Below are 15,613 nucleotides of genomic sequence, written 5' to 3'. Positions count from 1 at the left end.
TCACATACCTACTCCACACCAGGGACAGATCCAGACTTTTGGGGGCTGAAAAGTGAAAGTGAAAGTCGTTCAGTTATGTCCTACTCTGCAACACCATGGACTATACTAGTCCATGGGATTCTCCAGGCCAGAATACTGGAGTGGATAGCCATTCCCTTCTCCAGGGGATCTTCCTAACCTAGGGATCAAACCCAGGTCTCCCGAATTGCAGGAGAATTCTCTCCCAGTGGGGACCAAAGCTTTATGCAATTTTGAGAGCTCTTCCTAAGGAGAAGAATAGAGCTCATGGATTCAGAATTAAGAGCAGTACTTTGAAAGCGGCCCGTGCAAGAGAGGGCTCTGGGGCTTAAGCTTCCTTAGCTTCCTGTTTATTCGCCTCTGTCTGCCCTTTATCAGCCCCTTGTTTTTTACACTCAGTTTTATAGCCTCTGAGATAGGAGTAAGGATTCCTATTTCTCTTGAGTGCCAGATGATCAGCTGAAAAAACCCAGCTGAAGAACCTAGTACAATATTCACTGATTAGGTACTCAATAAGTGCTTGTTAATAGTAATAATAATAATAAAAATTAAAAGAATACTTCATTTAGAAACCAATTTTTAAGCAAGGTTTCAAAATAAAAACATGATTTGGAGGAAAATTATTTTCTCGATTCATTTAAGCCTCAGCTCTGCAGCTCAGCTCTCCCTGGAGTCCAATTATTTTGGTTTTTCCAAAGCTCTCTCTCCAAAGAGAGGTATAAGTAAAAATAAGAAAGAAGAGCATCCAAAAAACAAAGGCAGAAATAGAGAAGGGTATCAGGGGAGAAAGTCAGCAGCAGGGGTCCCTGAAGGCCAGATTTCCAAGACGTGGGTGTCAATAAGAAGAAAAACTATTTAACTGTTTAAAGTCTTTCTCAATAATCCAGGACGTCCCTGGCAGTCCCTGTGGTTAAGGCCTGCAGGCTTCCACTGCAGGGGGTGCAGGTTTGATCCCTGGTCAAGGAACTAAGATTCTGTATGCTTGGCCAAAAACATTAAAAAAAAATCTTTCTCAATAAACCAAAAAGGGAGGATTTCAAGATGCATTTTGGTATTGAGAGAGCAGGCAGCTGGACACATTCTGTGCTGGCAGAGTCAAGTTTTCGTCACCTGTATTCAGACACTTTATGCTTGTTCTGCTGTGTCCTGAGGGATTATCAAAAAGCAAGAGGCCTCTGGAATCAGCTTCCTGCCCCTAGAGAACCAACAGTATTTGCAAATAAGCATGAGGTCATTCTGCCTTCCACTTACATCTTACATTCTCCTTTCAGAGTTTGAGATTCTAAGAAAAGGAGGTATGTTAACATAGAGTTACAAGAAAATATAACGGGAGTCTTTCTCAAATGTGTGGCTTCTCTTGGCAACCTATGTAGGGTTTTTTTGTTTAGGTGACTGTTGTGTCCTTTAGGTAATAACTAATAAGTGGGGATGTGTGGGAAGAGAAAAGTCAAAAGATGGTAGGAGGTAATTAGATTAATTAGGTAATTAAGGGGAGATATGTGGGTGATTATTAAGTTTCTGGCTAGCTACATTTAGGCATAAGCACGTTTTATTTTCCTTAATAGTTACGATGACTCATACCCTTTGTGATTCAACCATCACAAACTCTTCACACTTCCCCCCAAAAATTCCTCTGTGTAACCCTGAAGATGAAACAGCCCCTTTCCTACTCTCTGGCAAAATGATTTCTTTCCTTTTTTCACGTCTCAAAGTGTTAGTCACTCAGTCATGTCCGACTCTCTGTGACCCATGGACAGTAAGCCCACTAGGCTCCTCTCTCCAAGGAATTCCCAAGACAAGAATACTGGAGTGGGTTGCCATTCCCTCCTCCAGGGGATCTTCCCGACCCAGGGATCAAACCTCAGTCTCCCACATTGCAGGCAGTCTTTCCCATCTGAGCCACCATGTCTGTTTATTTACTGAAGGCATCAGGCAATTCTGGATTCATCTATTGCCTCCAAATCTCTGTTTCCCTTGACTCTCATCCACAGCACCTATGTCAGGAGGCTGCTTTGCAATATTAACTGGTGGCTTTTGTCCCCGGCATCTTCTTTTCTCCCTGGCCATTCCCCCCATTTGGTGAACTAAATGTTTGTTGTCTCAACTCAGGGAAGGGTGTACCCCACTGAAAGAAGAGTCTTTTCCTGGCTTTGAGAAACAGAAAAAAGAACTCCTCTGCAGAGGCAACACGGAAGGTTGGTCAGAGTTGACTTGACCTCTGGATAAGCTCAGGGTCCCCAGACGGAGGAGAGGGTGACTGGGGTACTCAGGAGCTAGAGCATTCCACACAAGGCCCGGTGCTGTGCCCACATTACCAGACCAGGCCTTCTGGGGTGGACTTGGAAATGAGATGAGAAGAACTCCCTGATAACTGTTTCTGCGTCTTCAATGGTTGCTAGGCAAAATTTCACACAAAGAGGCTGTGTGGCCACTATCAGGGCGCCCTGCTGCTTTAATTATTCCCAATGATCAGTTTGGACAAAGTCTGGAAAAACATAGGGGGAAAAATGTAAATACATGAGGAGGATGAAGGGAAACATTCAGATCCCTTTAAAAACTAGGATTCACAAGGACCATGAACCCTCAGTACATTTCAGCCTGGCCAGCATCACAGGTGATATGCAGGAGCAGAAAGTCACTCTCCCTCGTGTCTTGTCACTACAGGAGTCCCTGGAAATTAGATACAACTCAGGGGAATAGCCACTGGTATAGAATGACCCTCGCATCTAATTGCAATCTGTGATAATTGCTACTCTGGCAAAGCACAGGAAGCCCTGCAGACTGGTCTAGGGGGACAGGGAAAGACGCCCTGAGCTGAGACCTGAAGGGTGAGTTAGAGTTAGTTGTTTGTGAAGGTAGAAAGGCAATACAGTCCCTGGACTGGCAATTACCCAGTGAGCCACCCAGAACCACTTATGAAAGAGTGTCACGAGGAAAACCGTAAGGGAAGGAGGATCATGGAGGATTGAGGTCAATAGTGGCAAATGCTTCAGAGAGGTCAAAGCAACACGAGGACTGTTGGATCAAATACAAGAGACTTTGTGTTGCCTTTGTCAAGAGTAGTTTCAGCAGATTGAGGGAAGAAAGAAAAATTGCGGGAGGCTGAGATGTAGGAGGCGTAGAAATAAAGATGGTAGAAAGAGACAGATTTTCATGAAACTTGGCTGTGAAGAGAATGGTAAAAGGGCGGTAGTGGGAGCTAGATAGGAGGTCCAAGGAGAGGCTTTCAGGTTGGGGAACTTTAATAGACATTGATAGGAAGCCCAAGTTGAGAGAGCAGGTAAAGAAGAGAGGATGGAGACAGGGGCTGGCCTTCAATAGCAAATGGGAGGTAGGAAGTAACACAAGCCGAAGCCCATGTAGGAAACCGGCCTAAATAGGTGGAGAAAAGGCTGGACAAGTGCGTCTAGAGGCTAACTGGGGTGGGTCAGTGGGTGGGAAGGGTTAGTGAAATCAAAGAATTGGAGAAAGCAGATCTGAAACAGCCAGTAGAATCGGTACGAATTCCAGATGCACAAGCAAAGCCTTCTGTCTCTGTACCTGTATTTCTGTTTTGAGCTCTGATTCCTCTAGGTGGCAGAGGCTTCATCTCAGTCAATTCAAGAAGAGATGGCAGGGAGCGTTCAGGAGCCTGGAACTCAGAGAAGAGATGGGGGCTGTAAACATCCCTTTGGGGTTGATCAGAACACAGGGTTCATCTCTGGGGCCCCAGAAGTCATGGACATGCCTCAAGGAGAGCGAAGAGGACAAAGCTTGACACTTGGGGGAAAGACCCGGTAGAGGAAGAAGAATCAGCAAAGGAAACTGAAAAGGTAGGAAGAGAAGCAGGAGAATGCCATGTCACACAACTAAGGGAAGTGAATACTTTAAGTGAAATAAGAGGTCAACCAGGACTAGGTTTATAAAATATTCGTCGGTATCATGTCTTCTTTGGGTTGGGACATGAAAGACAGAAGATATAATCATAGTGTGTATATGTGTGTGTTAGTTGCTCAGTCGTGTCCGACTCTTTGCAACCCCATGGACTGTAGCCCACCAGGCCCCTCTGTCCATGGGATTCTCCAGGCAAGAACACTGGAGTGGGTTGCCATCTCCTTCTCCAAAAGGAACTATAGAAAGAAAGAAAGTGAAGTCACTCAGTTGTGTCCAACTCTTTGCAACCCCATGGACTGTAGCCTACCAGGTTCCTTCATCCATGGAATTTTCCAGACAGGAGTACTGGACTGGGTTGCCATTTCCTTCTCCAATAATCATAGTACCTACTATTTATAGAGTACATAGTGCCTGATTTCGTCATTCAACTAACCAATCATATATTAACTGCTGTAGAGGAGTTTTATTCTTATGAGGGCAGAGCTGGGGACCACCCAGAGAAGCGCTGCTAGTGGTTACAGAGTCTCAGAGAAGGAGGCAGATGTCAAAAGCTCAGTGCTTACAGAAAATGCTACACTAGTTTGTTTAGCTTCAGTAATGAGGAATAGGTGGAGAGACAGCGAGCGAGAGAGAAAGCAGCTTATTCCAAAAAGTATGAAGATTAAACTTTGAGAGGAGTTCCTGGGCAGTCCAGGCTTCATCCTTCCACTGCAGTGGGGGTACAGTTTCAATCCCTGGTCTGGGAACTAGGATCCCATATGTGGCATGGCATAGCCAAAGGGGGAAAAAAGAGATTAAGATCTGAGGGTCTTGAAGCAGTCTGAGATTCAATCTTAAGATTTAGGAGGTGAGGACTCTGTTCATCACCATGTCTTCTTACAAGACACTCAGAATCAGCAATTCCTGGCCAAGAAACAAAAGCAGAGTCGTCCCATTTGGCAGTGGATTTGGCTAAAAACTGAATTAGATAGAACTCCAAGAGGAGAGCAAGCTGGGTCTATAAGGAATTGCGCAAGGAGATGAACACATTTATTCTGTATCAAATCCCTTGTTTTCTACCATATCACTGAAAACATCAGTCTCGGGAAAGCTAGATGTGTTTTCTTCAGAAAATGATTTTTCTCTTAGTTGATTGACTCAGTAAAAATATGTGAGAACTTTTGTCAATTAAAAAAAAAAGATTTCGGAGGTGAAAACTGTGAGTTTCTGATTGGAACAAGTTCACCTACAGGTGGGGCTTCCATATCTGGTGCAAGTGGTCAAGAATCTGCCCGCTGTTAATACAGGAGACTCAAGAGACGCGGGTACAACCCCTGGGTCAAGAAGATGCCCTGCAGTAGAAAATGGCTACCAACTCCAACATTCCTGCCTGGAAAATTCCATGGATTGAGGAGCCGGGCAGGCTACAGTCCATGGGGTCACAGAGAGTTGGACTCGACTGAGCAGGGAGGCACTGATGCCTGTTCTGATGTGCAGAAAGGGAAGCACCCTGAGAGAATCTCCTTTTCGTAACAGAGTGCAACTGAAAACAGGATGTTAGGGATTAAATCAGATTATCCATGGAGGAATGGAGTTCACTGTTAAAAAAGAAAGACCCCTTTCATTATTATTTCTTTTTTTTTTTTTTCTTGATCATGCTGTGCAGTTTGTGGGATCTTAGTTCCTCCACCAGGAATTGAACCTGGGCCCTGAAATGAAAGTGCCCAGGCCTAACCACTGAACCTCCAGGGAATTCCCAAATGACCCATTTTAGATTAATTTATTTTGGTATATCTATCATTGAAAAATTATAAAATGAGGCAGTTCCACTTGTCCATATGTGGAAGGATTTTTAGATATCTTTTTCAGTGAAAAATACAAAGGTACAAAGCAGTGCGTTTGGCATGCTCTGTTCAGAAAAGGATCTATATGGATATGTTTTGCATATACAAAGAAGATGGAAAAAGCAAGGAACTGGAGACAAAGGTGGCCTGTGGGGAGGGGAGCTTGATGACCTGGGATCAAGGCAGAGAGTTTTCATTGTATATTTTTCTGAATGTTGTACCAAGTACTATTTATTTAATAAGCAAATATATGCAAACATGTAAAAGATGCCTTTGGTGAATCATTTTGCAAGTTTCGTTTTTAATGCAACCAGCCACTCCCTAATTTGCTTTGGAAATGTTGACATTTGTGTATTGGATTTTCTTAAATACCAGAGTCTGCAAGCCACACCCTGAATGCCCTAAATTTGAGGTCACCAACAAAACCAGCCATGCAAGTGTGATTTTCCAAAAGGCCAAACAGCGTCAAGCAGCAGGGGGCTTAAAGCATTCCCAGCCTCTGAGAAAGTCAGAGAGAAGGGCCCTTGGAGAGAATTGGTACAATGCTCTTTTTTCTAAAGAGGCTGAAGGGGAAGAGTCTTGCCTAATAAAGAGAAGCCATTTTGTGACTTTATAAATATGGGAGAAAAAACCATCTCTCTGTCCATATCTGTGTGAAGAACTCAAAAAAGGATACACGGAACACTAATAGCAGCAGCTAACTATGTGGAGAGGGAAGGTGAGAAATGGGAGGGTAGGAGACAGAGGTGGAATGAGATTTTTCACTTTGAACCTTTCATAATCCTTGAACTAGTTTTTGAACAACACAAATCTTGTTAAAAGCTGTATAAGGACATCCCGTGTGGTCTAGTGGTTAGGGCTCCACAGTTCCACTGAGGTGTCATAGGTTCCATCCCTGGTCAGGGAAATAATATCCTGCCTGCTGCATAGCATGGCCAAAACTAATTTAAAATTTTTTAAATTAAAAATATAAAAGCTTTGTAAAGAGAGATGGGGGCTTTCCTGGTGGTTCAGATGGTAAAGAATCTGCCTGCAATGCAGAAGACCCAGGTTTGATCCCTAGGTCAGGAAGACCCCCTGGAGGAGGAAATGGCAACTCACTCCAGTATTCTTGCCTGGAGAATCCCATGGACAGAGGAACCTGGTGGACTACAGTCCATGGGGTCGAAAAAAGTTGGATTAGACTGAGCAACTAACACTTTCAAAGACAGATGGACCATGATATCTCTATGACTTACAATTCAGTTTTCAAAGAAGACATCCGGAGGCAATGGGCTCAGAGATAAATGAGGAATCTGGTGTTGAAATCACATGTAAAATCCTGCTGCTTCAAATGCCCGTGGCAGTAGGACTTACTTTTCCATGCTGAGATTTGTTTGAAATAACATGGGCCATCAGCTTAGCTTAGATCTTGTTTTTGATTATAGACAGATTTGTCAAAACCATGCAGTAGCAGCTCCTTACTAGTCTGGATTCATTCTCATGGAGACACACCGCAGAGCAGGACAAAGGTCAATAAACAGGAAGTCAGGAAAGCTGGGTCAAACCGAACTTTGCTGTTTAATTCACCTATGACTTCAGGCAACTCTCCTTAGGCCAGTTTTCACATCAGTAACACGGAAGGATTAGATGAAATGATCTCTAACTCTGATAAAACTGAAGTCTGAAATAGATCTTAGCAATTTAGAACAAAGGGGGAATTTATGAGAACTTTGTTCCTTTGACTTGAAGCTACAAGAATGAGCAAATGATCCTCTTGGCCCTTTTCTCCTACACACCCCCCACCCCCCACCATGATCACTAGTTAGATCTGTGTTCTTCACTATTCAATAAACATTTCTTATGGAGAGTCACAGTGATATTTAAGGACCTAAGAAGTCCTGCAATAAAGAAACTCATATAGGGAATTCCCTGGCGGTCCAGTGGGTAGGGGGACTTCCCAGGTGGCACTAGTGGTAAAGAACCCACCTGCCAGTGCGGGAGACATAAGAGACACAGGTTCGATCTCTGGGTTGGGAAGATCCTCTGGAGGAGGGCATAGCAATCCACTCCAGTACTCTTGCCTGGAGAATCCCATTGGACAGAGGAGCTGGGTGGTCTACAGTTCATAGGGTTGCATAGAGTTGGACGTGACTGAAACGACTTAGCACGCATGCCCATCAGTGGGTAGGACCTGGTGCTTTCACTGCTGTGGCACAGGTTCAATCCCTGGTTGGGCACCTGAAATCCCACAAGCTGTGTGGCGTGCCCCCACCCCCTACAAATAAATAAATAAAAGAAAAAGTGGAAAAAAGAAACTCATAATTTTACTTAACCCAGCATTTTCCAAACTTACGTATATGGAACACTTTAGTGTGACCTATTACTTCTATTTAGAACAACTGGGATTCACATGCCTCTATTTTTAGGGAATACATGAGATCAGCTATCATCTGGCAGTTAGGACAGTTCTGAGGCTTCTGCAAACATGGGAAGATTGAGCACATTCCTAAGGGAGCCTGAGAGTCTTGTGATTCACGGAGCTCTCCACCCCACCAACTGAAAGAAAATCTTTCAACAATGGGAGCCTCAGAAACTCACTCATTTTATAGGAAGGTTCCCATCTAAGTACAAAGAGATCAGTGGACATCTTTTCCTATTCACTTCTGACTTTCAGATTTATTTTTTCTTTGGGGAACTTGCTTCTGTCACCCTTTTTGTTCAGAAATTATAGTTGTCTTTCTCTCCTTGCTGCAAAAGGTTTAATTCTCTCCCTCTGAATGTTTTCACTCTCAAAACAGACAGGTAAGAAGAGTATAAGCACTGTGCCACACTTCACATCCTACATTTGTTTTTGAGATTTTTTGCCCTCAATTCCCAAAGAAACACTGACTCATAATCACACACACACACACACACACACACACATACACACACACACACAGAGTCATTTGGAAAAAATTAATTTAAAATCTGTTTTTCTTAAGACTTCTCAATTATTTTGGCCCCATCACTAAGCATTCAGTTTAAAGACAATAAAAACTCTAGGCAGGCAAAATCATGTCCAAAGCTATCATTGTACAGTGTATTGATGGTATATCTAGAAGTCTGAAACCAAGAAGCAATATGAAGTTACTTTTGCATTTAGTGCCTTTTTTTTTTTTTTTTTTTTTAGGTTTCAGGTTTGTACCCTAAGCATGAAGATAAAAATGACCAGGTGGCAGTTCAGGCTTCCCTGAAGAACTGCAGCCGCAAGTAAATTCTTTTCTGACCAGGCTTTATTCGTGGCAGTTACCACATAGTATATGTTGTCCCCTGTGCTCTCCTGGGACAGTGGGAAAGACATGGAAATGAGAAGGCAGCTAGATGGGGGTGGAGGAGATACCCACTAACTCTCCCACTCTGTCTACCTTAGCACCAGTTCTTTGATGGGTTGTCATTTATTTATTTGGCTGCATTGGGTCTCAGTTGCGGCACGTGAGATCTTTGTTGTATCACGTGGCTCGGTAATCGGGTGCATGGGGTTTGTAGCTCGTGGACTCTTAGTTCCCTGACCAAGAATCACACCCACATCCTCTGCATTGCAAGGAGGATTCTTTTTTTGTAATATGCATATAATTCTAATAACTATTTCCTGCCGTGCTGGGCCTTCATTGCTGGCTAGTTGCGGTGAGCAGGGCCTACTGTCTAGCTGCGGTGCGTGGGCTCCTCATTGCAGCGGCTTCCCCTGATGCCGGGCACAGGCTCTAGGTGCTCCGGCTTCAGAAGCTGCAATGTGTGGGCTCAGTAGTTGTAGCTCTCGGGCTCTGGAGCACAGTCTCAGTAGCTGTGGCACACAGGCTTAGCTGTCCCGCAGCATGTGGGATCTCCCTGGATCAGGGATCGAACTTGTGTCTCCTGCCCTGGCAGGAGGATTCTTTACCACTGAGCCATGAGGGAAGCCCAGCAAGGTGGATTCTTAACCACCAGACCACCAGGAACGTCTCTTTGGTGGGTTGTCTTAATTCACCTGGGACATATTTACTGAAAGATGTGGTTGAATTTTAAAGAGAAGGCCATGAAATTAACTGGGAGGGAAGCACCAAAAAGAAAAAAAGTAAACATGATGGGAAAGAGATTACTTAGGATAATGGAGGGTGTGGTGGTTAATTTTATGTGTCAACTTGGTTAGTTTATGGTGTCTTGTTTGGTCAAACATTCCAGATATTGCTGTGAAGGTATATTTTAGAATCATTAACATGTATAATCACTTGACTGTTAAATTAAGCAGACTACCCTTCATAATGTGTGTGGGCCTCATCCATTCAGTTGAAAGCCTTATGAGCAAAGGCTCAGGTTTGCCAAGGGAGAAGGAATTTTGCCTCAAGATGATAGAAATCCTGCCTGAGTTTCCAGCTTACTTGCCTACCCTGTGGATTTCAGACTTAAGACTGCAAACCCTTGCCTGAGTTTCCAGCCTGTTCTACAGATTTAGAATTTGCTGGCTCTCCCCAACATGGAGAAGGCAGTGGCACCCCACTCCAGTACTCTTGCGTGGAGAATCTCATGGACAGAGGAGCCTGGTAGGCTGCAGTCCATGGGGTCACGAAGAGTCGGGCATGACTGAGCAACTTCACTTTCACTTTTCACTTTCATGCCTTGGAGAAGGAACTGGCAACCCACTCCAGTGCTCTTGCCTGGAGAATCCCAGGGACGGGGGAGCCTGGTGGGCTGCTGTCTATGGGGTCGCACAGAGTTGGACATGACTGAAGTGATTTAGCAGCAGCAGCAGCCCCAACTCTGACATTTAAAAAATATCTGTTTTTCTCTCTACTCTATTGCCTGTTTCTCTGGAGAACACTGGCTAACACAGAGAACTCTAGGAAAGATGATCCTACAGGAAAAAAAAAGAGCTGTTTGATCATAATCTGATAAAAGCTATCCAGTTTGACAGAGAACTTGCAGATAAATCAGTGACAGATATCTTAAAACAAAACTATGCAAGGGAAAAGATTGAAGCAACTGCTAACTGCAAGGAAAACAAAAAAAATGGCTTAAGAAGATAGGGTAATGGGACTTCCCTGGTGGTCCAGTGGTTAAGACTCAGCATTCCCAAGGCCAGGGGCCTGCGTTCAATCCCTGGTCGGGGAACTAGATCCCACATGCTGCAACTAAGAGTTTGCATGCTGTAATTAAAAGATACTGCATGTCACAACTAAGGATCCTGCATGCTGCAACAGAGATCTAAGATCCATTGGGTCAACTAAGACCCAATGGAGCCAAATAAATAAATAAAAATATTTTTTAAAAAGACAGGGTAATTATAATGCCTCATTTGGTTCAGTTATAAACACTGAGTTAAAAATTTTTTATAATTGAAGTACAGTTGATTAACAATGTAGTTTCAGGTGTACAGCAAAGTGATTCAGCTTTACATATATATAAGAAATACACATATATTCTTTTTCAGATTATTTTCCATTATAGATTATTACAAGATATTGAATATACTTGGCTGTGTTATACAGTAGCTCCTTGTTTTATCTATTTTTTCTATAGTAGTATGCGTCTGGTAATCTCAAGCTCCTAATTTATTCCTCTCCTTTCCTCTATGGTAACCATAAATTGGTTTTCTATGTCTGTGAGTCTGCTTCTGTTTTGTAAATAAGTTCATTTGTATCATTTTGTTAAACTCCACACATAAGCAATCAGTTCAGTTCAGTTCGGTTCTGTTCAGTTGCTCAGTCGTGTCCGATTCTTTTGCAACCCCATGAATCGCAGCATGCCAGGCCTTCCTGTCCATCACCAACTCCCAGAGTTCACTCAAACTCACGTCCATAGAGTCGGTGATGCCATCTAGCCGTCTCATCCTCTGTCGTCCCCTTTTCCTCCTGCCCCCAATCCCTCCCAGCATCAGCAATATCACATGATATTTCTCTTTCTCTGATTTACTTCACTTGGTATGATAATCCCTCGGTCTATCCGATTTGCAAATGGCATTATTTCTTTTCACGGCTCAGTAATATTCTGCTACCAGTGGACACTCAGGTTGCTTCCACGTCTTGGCTATTGTAAATAGTGCTGCTATGAAACTGGGGTTTTCATAGCAAAAAGATACGCATATGTTTTTGCACTAGAGTTTCTGTTTTTTCCAGATATGTACCTAGGAGTGTGACTGCTGGATCATGTGGTAACTCTAGTTTTAGTTTTTTAAGGGACCTCCATACTGTTCTCCATAGTGGCTGTACCAATTTACATTCCCATCAACAGTGTAGGAGAGTTCCCTTTTCTCCATACCCTCTCCAGCATCTATTATTCAGAGACTTTTAGAAGATGGCCATTCTGACTGGTGTGAGGTGATACCTTATTGTAGTTTTGATTTACATTTTTTTAATAATTAGCAAAGTCAAAGTCGGGCATCTTTTCACATGCTGTTGGCCATCTATATGTCTTCTTTGGGGAATAAAATATTGATTTAAGGAAAATGATGGTGGTGGAAGAAGTTATATGGAAGTTGGGTGCAACTAAGTAAAATCTTCATCTTCACTGAGGAAGTTAAAAAATATCTAAAATTGGAATTATTTAAGAAAAAGCAATGTTATTTAGAAACAAGGTGATAAGTAACAGAAGAAACAACTAAAAGCATTGAAAGCAGCTGCTTGCTGATTAACTCCAGTGGCAGTGGGTGGGGCAAGGAACTGCTATTTATCATTATAATATTGTAGATAATTTTGTGTTTTTCAAGTCCATACTGCTTCGATAAAAATAAAAATGAAATTAAAAGTTACACAAGTCCAATGTGGAAAATTTGGAAAGTATAGGAAAGTATAAGAAAGAGAGAAAGTAACTATGTACATATTTGAGGAATAGGATTATTAAATGAATTTGATATTAAGCTTTTAAATTTGAGGATTTAATTTGAGGATTTTAAACTATCATAAATTAGATATAAATGGACAAGTACTATAACAAATGTACAATACTAGAGACTTCCCTGGTGGTCCAGTGGCTAAGGCTCTCAATGCAGGGGGCTTGGGTTCAACCTTTGGTCAGGGGATTTAGACCCAAAGATCCCACAAGCCACAACGAAGATGGAAGACCCTACATGCTGCAACTAAGACTCAGCACGGCCAAAGAAAGAAAGAAATATTTTTAAAACTAGTACAATACTGTATGTAAAATATTGCGGGTATAATTACATATAGTATAATTATATACAGTATGATCCCATATGTGTTCATGTGTGTATTAGAAAGTAATCTGTGCACCTGAAACTGATATAAAGAAAAAGGAAAATTGCTAACCACTTGGCAGTTAATTTATTTTGCTGAAATTTGTGATTCCCAATACACTACTCAACATACAATAAACATTATTATCTGCGATGATAACTTTCAGCCAGTTGAGGCCATCTAGTTGCTTAAAAGGAGTTCATTAAAATAAATAAAACATAATTAGGGGGAGGAGGTTATTTATAGGGTCTGAAACAAGACAGACCTAAAACTGCAGCTTTTGGGAGAACCATCTGTTCTTGCCAGTCTTGTATCTCTGCTCAGATTTGAACTTGACCTCTCATTTGGGCTTGCATTTGAGAACAGGTTCTCTGAAGACGTCCTTGTTGATTACAGCTTTGTCCAAGGGGTTATCCACAGAGTACTTTGTGGGCCTGAGTTGATTGGAATGATAAACTTTCACAGAAGACTTGATCTTTGACTTCTTGGCAGTTTTCTTCTTGCCTATGGCCCTTGTCACTTTGCAGGGACAGCAATCAATTCCAGCCACCAGAACATGGTTGTAGATTCTGTCCGAGGTGCCATCATCAATGTTCTTCATGATGACTGCTTTGCGTTCGGAGTGGTGACCAGCCAGGACCAGCATCACATTCTGGGTATCATAAACTTGCCCATTTTGGGAGCAACCTCTCAGGGCTACAGCAGAATGCACAAAATACTAGAAGGAAAGAAAAGAAAAGGGAAGGAGGGAAGGAAAGAAGTACTCTGAAGGAATACCTACCAAAATGTTGCTTGGCAGTGACTGGGGCTGGGATTGAAAGTAGGGTGGGCAAGTGAGGTGTTAGGACTCACAGTGTAAGGAAACACACTCGCAGGGGCAAGAGCATGCGAGTACAGGGGCTGTACCTGAACTTGGGGGCCTTCCTCAGTGCTGCAGAGACATCCCTAGATGCCTCCCTTGCCTCTGTCTTTGCCCTGATGGGGACCAAGAGCTGCTGGATTGTGGGCACTTTCTCCTTCTTTTTCACTCAGATATATGTTTAAATTCCTTATTACTCCAGGGTGTGTGGGCCAGTGGCATTAGAACCACCTGGGAACTTGTTTGTAATTCAAGATCTTAGCTCTGCCCCAGACTTTCTGAATCAGAAACTGCATTTTATTTTATTTTTTCCTTTCTGGCTATACCACGAAGCATGCTGAACTTCCCTGACCAGCGAGAGAACCCGTGCCCCCTCCAGTGGAAGCCAGAAGTCTTAACCCCTGGACCACCAGGGAAGTCCAGAATCTGCATTTTAACGGAATCCCAGTGGATTTGTTTGCACGTTAAAGTCTGAGAAACACTGGGCTAGTAGGCACCACACATGGTTCCTGCCCTCAGCTGGAGGGAATATTCAGAGGCAGCTGATGTCATGGCCACCAGAGGGTCGGATACACACTGCCAGGGATAAGATGCCTATTCCCTAAGGAACTGTGGTCTTTGCCAAGAGGCTGAGCTTCAGCTGGTGATATAATCACAGGTCAGCTTGACAGGGGAAGAGCAGGTATTACCTTTGGGACAAAGAACAATTCAAAGCAACGTTTAAAGAGAAGGAAAAGGTTAATGGGTGTGAAACTGGGAAAAGAAGCAAGACAGAAAAATAAAAAAGGTGCTAATATTCGAACCAGGTAATTCAAGTCCCATGGAGATGAAGAATGACAATATACTATAAGGTTGTTTATCCAAGAGTGTTTTAGAGAAAACTGTTATAAAACAGAATCTTGGATTTGGTGAATTATATCAAAATTATAAAAAGGCAGAGATAATATAGAATAGAAAATACAAAGGGAATGAATCTGTTCAGTGTTCCCATTAACCAGAAGTCAATTAGTAAGGGCCCTGCTATATGTCTTTCTCCATTTGATGGTTTAGTCCTAAGGCCTGTTCGACTCTTGCAATCCCACGGACTGTAGCCTACCAGGCTCCTCTGTCCAGGGGATTCTCCAGGCAAGAATACTGGAGTGGGTTGCCATTTCCTTCTCCAGGGGACCTTCTTGAAGCAGAAATCAAATCCAGGTCTCCTTCATTGTAGGCAGTTTCTTTATTGACTGAGATACGAGGGAAGTCTGTTTCTCCATTTAGATTAGTAAAATAGATTAAAAGAGAACAGCAAAGAAATATATACTGCCATGGCAAATATTATTGGCTGTATGAGCCAATATTCATTCCTCACTAACCTCTTTCCTCTTTGCCTGCCTCTCTAGAAGATCATAAAGAGCTGAGTTTGCTTTCCCAGGAAGGATGACCATGTGATGTAATTCTGGCCAATGAGACCTCTGTGAATGTCTCTAGAAATTACATGGATCCATCACCACTCTTACCAGAATGGATTCAGAGTGATTGTTCCAGGGCCTGAAGTCGGGTTAAGGTGAGGTGAGCAAGACAGTCACCTTGGCATAAGATTTATAAGTGTGGCAAAAAATCAGTAATCAAAGTAATATTTCAATGCAATATTTAAAAAAAAATACCAGTTAATGCAAAAAAGATTCATAATGAATGAAATAACATTTGAAATAAAGGCCGGATCTGACAATACCAGAGTTTCAGGGTGAGGCAAATGAAGCTCAGTATTATGAGTAGGATCAGATCACCCTAATTCCCAAGTCACAGGTGAGGGTTGGGGGTCGAGGGTGAGGGTCAAGGTGAATAAGTGATTGGTGGCACTTAGGCTT

At 42.7% G+C, this 15,613-nt stretch overlaps 1 pseudogene; it reads right to left on the bottom strand.

Annotated features, from left to right (window-relative positions):
- Window positions 1–13,244: 13,244 nt before the first annotated feature.
- LOC105606540 (large ribosomal subunit protein eL27-like) lies at window positions 13,245–13,579 on the bottom strand (annotated as a pseudogene).
- Window positions 13,580–15,613: the final 2,034 nt, after the last annotated feature.

The sequence above is a fragment of the Ovis aries genome, chromosome 20 (assembly GCF_016772045.2).
Source record: "Ovis aries strain OAR_USU_Benz2616 breed Rambouillet chromosome 20, ARS-UI_Ramb_v3.0, whole genome shotgun sequence".
NCBI lineage: Eukaryota > Metazoa > Chordata > Mammalia > Artiodactyla > Bovidae > Ovis > Ovis aries.
The sequence above is the reverse complement of the archived record's forward strand: the minus strand, read 5'-3'. Positions and strand labels throughout refer to the sequence as shown.